The sequence below is a fragment of the Octopus bimaculoides genome, chromosome 6, assembly GCF_046866305.1.
Source record: "Octopus bimaculoides isolate indiv1 chromosome 6, ASM4686630v1, whole genome shotgun sequence".
NCBI classification, from domain to species: Eukaryota; Metazoa; Mollusca; class Cephalopoda; order Octopoda; family Octopodidae; genus Octopus; species Octopus bimaculoides.
In genome coordinates, this window is record NC_142933.1 from 31,239,751 (window position 1) to 31,247,250 (window position 7,500).

The following is a 7,500-nucleotide window of genomic DNA, read 5'->3' on the forward strand; positions in this document are numbered from 1 at the left end:
CTTCCCGAGCGTTAAAATAATACACGTTGTTCCTACACCTGTCTTCGTCTTTGGTTTTCTGCAAATTTTAACCACACACACACACACACAAACACACATACATACAGACACACGCACGCACGCACGTACGCACACACGCACACACAAACGCGCGCACCCCCCCCCCACACACACAGCCGTATGCAAAATATTATCAGAAAAGGAAAACTATAATTGTCACTAAATATAACTAGAGTATTAGAACACCTACATTGCTAGAAATAAGAGCTAAAGCAGTAGTTAAAGTACATAATTGTATACATATGTACTGACAAGGACTTTAATTGACCGAAAGCTCTGGTGGAGAATTACCCATACTGATCGATCAGTTTCGGCTAATTCCGCATCCTATATATATATAGAGAGAGGCTACGAGAGGTAATGGTGTCAATAAGACCCAAAGGTGTCAGGTAATGCTGTGTAAGTGATATGGATAAACCATAGTTAAGCTCCAGGTTCGGTGATTATGCAAATAAGGAGTCAAACGTAGGTCATATATCAGCATGTGTATATATCCCGGAAACAGCTGTAAGGCCTTCTATTTATAAATGTTCTAAAATCTTCACCACCATGGATTTTTATCTCATTCTGAAAAGAAATATATATATATATATATATATATATATATATATATATATATATATATATATATATATATATATATATATATATAAACTAGCCATTGCAGACATACACATGTACACTCCCCCTCCACCTCACACACAAAGAACAATATACCTACACACACTTGCTCATATATATATATATATATATATATATATATATATATATATATATATATATATATATATACACGCACGCACACACACACACACACACATATATATATAAACCATCAATTTCAGACATACGCATATAAACTCCCCACATACATACATAAAGAAAATATACACACTTGCTCATATATACAGACACAGGTATATACAAGTATTTGCGCTCATTCACATATGCACTCGGAGATGTACACGGACTTAGAGACACACACTTATAAAACTTATGTATGAACACGTTTACACACATACAGATATACACGCATTGATATACATGTCATAGATCCCGACTCGGTTTCGATGAAGCGTTTAATATGTTGAAGTAAGTTTTTAAGAATTGTGCTACGCATGATGTATACACACCTTACGAATATACACTCACTCGCTCAAACACTTATATGTGTACGTATGAATACATGTGTGTGCTTGTTTTTGTGTCTGTGTTTGTGTGTGCGTTTGTGCATGTGGTGTGTGTGTGGGGGGGGGGTGACGGTGCGTGTGTTTATTTGTGTGTGTTGTACTAGTGTATATGCATACATAAAAGTAAATGTTAGGAGCAGGTGATGTATAACTTATCGATTAGGTTACAGGGAATTTTCTCTGATTAGATAGATAAATCAATAAAATTCGTTTACTTTTCCGATTCTTTTTAATCTTTGCGAAACCATCAGTTCTCGTAGCGGAAGTGGCAACAAACACAATAGTAATAACTGCCACACCACCACAACCATCACCACCACCACCACCACCAATACCACCACCACCGCCATCATCATCGACAACAACAACAGCAGCAGCAGCAGCAGCAGCAGCGTTATGGAAAGCGAAGTCAACGAATCATTACCGATCATTTTTAAAGGAATCGTAGTCCAAATCAACAATGCAAGCAAGAAACTCAAAAATGGATAAAACTCATTCTGCGGTTGTTTGACCTGCTGGAAGAAGCACCCAAGCTGCATCAAATCATCACTACCGCTATAAACTAGGAACGTCACATTGGGTAATGAAATTCTAGATATAAAAACGGTAAGGATCACTTCTCAGGAAATGATTTTGATCAAACATTTTCTTAATAATGTGTGACCAGTGTCTAAACAAAAACAACACCCACAGCAACAACAACGAAAACAGCAGCAGCAACAGTTGTTTCTTATGGAGTCTACACTAACTAAAATGTATTGATATAGAAACAAGCGACATAGCGAGTGAAAAGTAATGTACTTTTTAGAAAGGCACCGGAACAAACGCATCTGCACCCACGACGCACAACAACTGTTTGTGTAGCACCTCACCCGCTGGTTACGGTGCGTGATGGGTCGAGACGATCGTAGTGAATGATAAAATACTTCGTGAATTCCATTTTTCTTCTCTCTTATACATACATCCATACATATCCCTAGCTCCAGCTTCAACGTGAAATCCACACGGCTGTTTATTAATACCATAAATCTACGTTAAAATTTCCTTTATTGTAATAAGGTAATTAGAACGATGGTGTGAAATGCTATTGAGAATAGTATGCAAAATCCTTATGAAGTACAGAGAAGATCTCCAACGTAATGGTATTTTTGTGTATTATCTCTGAGTAAAATGTAGTATATATTGTAAACACTGCAAATGCCAAGTGAAAATAAATGGACAATTATCCAAGCCAACCAATGTCTTGTGAGCAAATTTAGTAGAGAAATTCAATCAACAGACATTGACTGACCCGGAACTCTATTAGAAAGTACCACACATAGCGTTCAATCATAAACCAAGTTCTCGCAAAGCCAACTTCTTAACTACACAACCATTCCTGCGCCTAGATGCTATGAAAACTCGTCGTGATTCCTTCTCTTTTCTGAACAAGGATAACGTTTGCGCCGGATTTTACCACGAAGGGTAATGATTTAATAAAAAATATTCCTATAAGCTGAAATTTTGTGAGGGATGCTCTAGTCGATTGCTTCGATCTTTCTACAAAACTAGTGCTTATTTCATCGATCTCAAAAGAATGAAAGTCGACCTCGTTAACATTCGAACTCAGAGCGTAAAGATTTACAAGAGATATTGCTAAGCTTTTTGTATGGTGTGCGAACCAATCTTGCGGATCGCCAACTTGGTAATCAACGTAATGATGTAATAATTTATAAACGCTTCTCTTTTGTGTGATTGGTTTTCAAGATTATTTATGTGAATTCTTGTGTTGAAACAAATTTTGTTGTGTCTAGGGAGTCACTATGCCAATATTATTAACATATGCACTGCTTCAATTTCACTCCTATATTATTAGTCAATCGATTGTTTCTCTTAATCCGTAACTGACTAAGAGAGAAGTCATTGAAAAGGTTGCAAATAACAGCGAAAGAGCTTTGACAAAAAAAAAACAAAAAAAAACAAACAACTTACTGTTTAATTTCATTAAACAAACAATCGATTAATTATCTGGATACTTAAACAATAGACTAATGATAAAGGACTGGAATTGAACCAATGCATGTATTAATAATGTTGGCATAATAACTCTCCTACGATGCAGCAAAATTAATAAAAGATTTTAAAGTAGGAAGAAAAGAAATAAACTGGACAACTTATGAGCAAATTGAACCTGATTAAATAACATGAAGTTCGTTTGTGTACTATAGCTCCACCGACAAACCTCAGATGATACTTTCTTTAGTAAATATTCAGCGATCATTGAATCTTCTCTTTCTCACAATTCTCATATAATCTCCTTCTTTATAAACCGCCATCTTCCTTCATCATTCAACAGTCATATTGCAAACACTCAGACTCTATACTTATACTCTTGGTCGTTTCAGTTTAATCGCTATTACATTCCCTTCTGCCATCTTTACCGCTATTTATATCTAATGTTAACTGAAACTTATTTCTCCCTCTACATCCAGTTTGTTTTTCTGTTTTAAATCTGCACCACAAGTCTATCAACACACTCGCCACCCATCACTGATTCTCGCTTAAAAAAACAATAATGATAAATATATAAATAAATTTATAAAAAAGTAAAAAAAAATAAAAGTAAAGCCACAAAGAAAGCCATAAAAACAAAACAAACCAAAAACCTAACAAACTACTGTTGTTAAAATAATTCGGTTAATATTTGTTAATTGTGTTGCTTATAAAGTACACCGCCCTTCATAAGAGGATAGATTAGAGTGGTAGTGATGATGTAAAATGTATAAATATAAAATAGCATGCACGCACGCACAAACACACGCACACACGCGCGCACACACACACACATATCTTCGCACGCGCGTACAGTAAAAGGTATATATACTCAAGCAAATGCATAAACGTTCATATATGGGTATGTAAGTTTATTCATTTGTAAAAGCAAGCACACATACTGTAACATATATACATTTATATATATATCTACTACAATTTTACACAGCACAAAAAGACGTATATACACGCATGCACCCAAACGTACACACGCACATACACACTTATGTGTTATATATACACACATATATTACAAACGGTGATAATAATTTTATCAGTTGCATGAAATTCATAATCGCTTAACGCCTACTACATGCCGCAACAACAAACACTAACATTATTGGAACATTCAGAAGATAAGCCTCAGAAGGTCTTCACACATTAATGGACTGACAAAAGTTATTATGATAAACATCGCAAATAACTTATGAAAAATTCTTATTAAAATAGTTCTCTCTTCATTATAGAAATTTCAAATATAGAAATTTAGACAAATACATACAAGCCAGTGGGTGAAATAGAATATATGTTGTCGGTTACGCAATTTTGGATTATATTGATATCGAGAATGCTTGCTTCCAATAATTTATTATTAGTGGCTTGAGGAGGTTTCCGCTAACTTGTCAACCTGAAGAGTTATTTGTGTGTGTGTGTATGTGTGTGTGTGTGTGTGTGTGTGTGTGTGTGTGTGTGTGAAGCTCTGATAAGGCTATAGGATGATACCCAAGCACTAGATTTTGAGAGCGTTGAATCTAACAGCAGAAGCAACTGTAACGTTTTGAAGTTAATTGCATAATTTCTCATTTTTTGTCATTTATTTAAGGTATTATTATTGCTCTGTACTCGACTGACGCTTCGTTCTGAAGGATATGTATATTAAGTTCTTACATCAGGTCATTAGTAGCGCAATTCTTAAGATTAATATTACGGTTTTTTTTCTCCATCTTTTATCTTTCCTTATCTCACTTTCCTGTAGAAGAGCCTACGCTTGAAACGTTAAAGTCTTCTTCCATTTCCCAAAGCCTCAACCTGAATACATCCTGTCAGCTGTTCTGCTCACTTGTCTTTGTGCTTTCTTTATGTTAGGGGCATATGCATACATGTATATATATGTGTGCGTGTGTGTATGTCTATATATAAAGGAGCGCTCCGTCGGTTACGACGACGAGGGTCCCAGCTGATACGATCAACGGAACAGCTTGCTCGTGAAATTAACGAGCAAGTGACTGAGCAATTCAGACACGTGTACCCCTAACATAGATCCCAGGGAGACTCAGTGTGACACATAGTGTGACAAGGCCGGCCTTTTGAAATACAGGTACTACTCATTTTTGCAAGCTGAGTGGACTGGAGCAACGTGAAATAAAGTGTCTTGCTCAAGGACACAACGCGTCGCCGGGAATTGAACTCACGACCTTACGATCGTGAGCCGAATGCTCTAACAACTACGCCTTCACTGTTTATATATGTATATATATATATATATATATATATATATATATATATATATATTAAGATTAAGATTAATGTAATATAAAGCTGAAGCAAATTAACACCAAATATACAGTGCGTGTGTTTTTATTGGCTAAACTGGCAATATGACCATCCCCAAGTACAACAATATATATATATATATATATATATATATATATATATATATATATATATATATATATATATATATATATATATATATATATATATATATATATATATATATATATATATATGTATATATATATATATATATATATATATATATATATATATATATATATATATATATCTCCGTATTCTTTCTGTTGAAGAGCGTAGCTCGAAACGTCAAAGACTTTCCGTATTCCCGAGCGTCATACTAATATATACTTTTGTTATTTACACCACCTGTCCTCGTCTGTTGTTATTTTTTGTATATTCTCCCACATATAATACACGCTCACGTGGTCGCACCAGCTAATCCTGTCTCCTCTCATCACACACTACCAACTTTTGGATTCTACCTTCTTTCCTTCTGGATCTGGACTGTTTGATTCTGAACTTTATACCCTCCGGCTGCACCTCTCCTACCCACGGATTTACACTGGACCCATCTTCTGATTGGAAATCGCTTCAATATACCACGACGTCTAAAAAACTTTCGAACTTTTCCACTTTTGTAAACCTCCTTTATCATCCTTTTTTACCTTACTTTCCTTCACCTACCGTCTCTTCGTACTCTGGATGTTCCTAATCTGTCTTCTCTAATCTGCACCTATTACTTTGTCTCCGTATTCTTTCTGTTGAAGAGCGTAGCTCGAAACGTCAAAGACTTTCCGTATTCCCGAGCGTCATACTAATATATACTTTTGTTATTTACACCACCTGTCCTCGTCTGTTGTTATTTTTTGTATATTCTCCCACATATAATACACGCTCACGTGGTCGCACCAGCTAATCCTGTCTCCTCTCATCACACACTACCAACTTTTGGATTCTACCTTCTTTCCTTCTGGATCTGGACTGTTTGATTCTGAACTTTATACCCTCCGGCTGCACCTCTCCTACCCACGGATTTACACTGGACCCATCTTCTGATTGGAAATCGCTTCAATATACCACGACGTCTAAAAAACTTTCGAACTTTTCCACTTTTGTAAACCTCCTTTATCATCCTTTTTTACCTTACTTTCCTTCACCTACCGTCTCTTCGTACTCTGGATGTTCCTAATCTGTCTTCTCTAATCTGCACCTATTACTTTGTCTCCGTATTCTTTCTGTTGAAGAGCGTAGCTCGAAACGTCAAAGACTTTCCGTATTCCCGAGCGTCATACTAATATATACTTTTGTTATTTACACCACCTGTCCTCGTCTGTTGTTATTTTTTGTATATTCTCCCATATATATATATATATATATATATAAGAATTTAAGGAATGGAGAAAGTATGCAATTATAACATGCGTTTTCTCCAATCCTAAAATTCTTAAATATACTCAATTACGCAAAATTTCAAGGAGTTCCTGCCTTAAAAACAGGAACTAAACCACAGTTATTTTGTGTTCTTTGCTACATTGGTTTCTATTAACCCATTTATTCTATCAGAAAATTTTTTATTCATTAAGATAGAAGAAATACACATAATTATATATATATATATATATATATGAGAGGTATTGGTATCCGGAAGACCCAAGATGGTAGGTAAGGCTATATAAGTGCTGCGGGAGAACTGTAGTTACACTCCCGGTTCGATAATAATGCGAGTGAGGAGTCTAATGTCGGTCTTGTGTAAGCATGTGCATGTTAAATAAAACGAGACAACAAAACCGATGCTGTGCAGAATTTATAGGACATAGATGCCCTATAAATTATACACACACACATATATAATGTTGTATCATACTATATATATAAAACTAAAATGAACTAAATCTACAGCAGACGTGGCACCTTCTCGGAC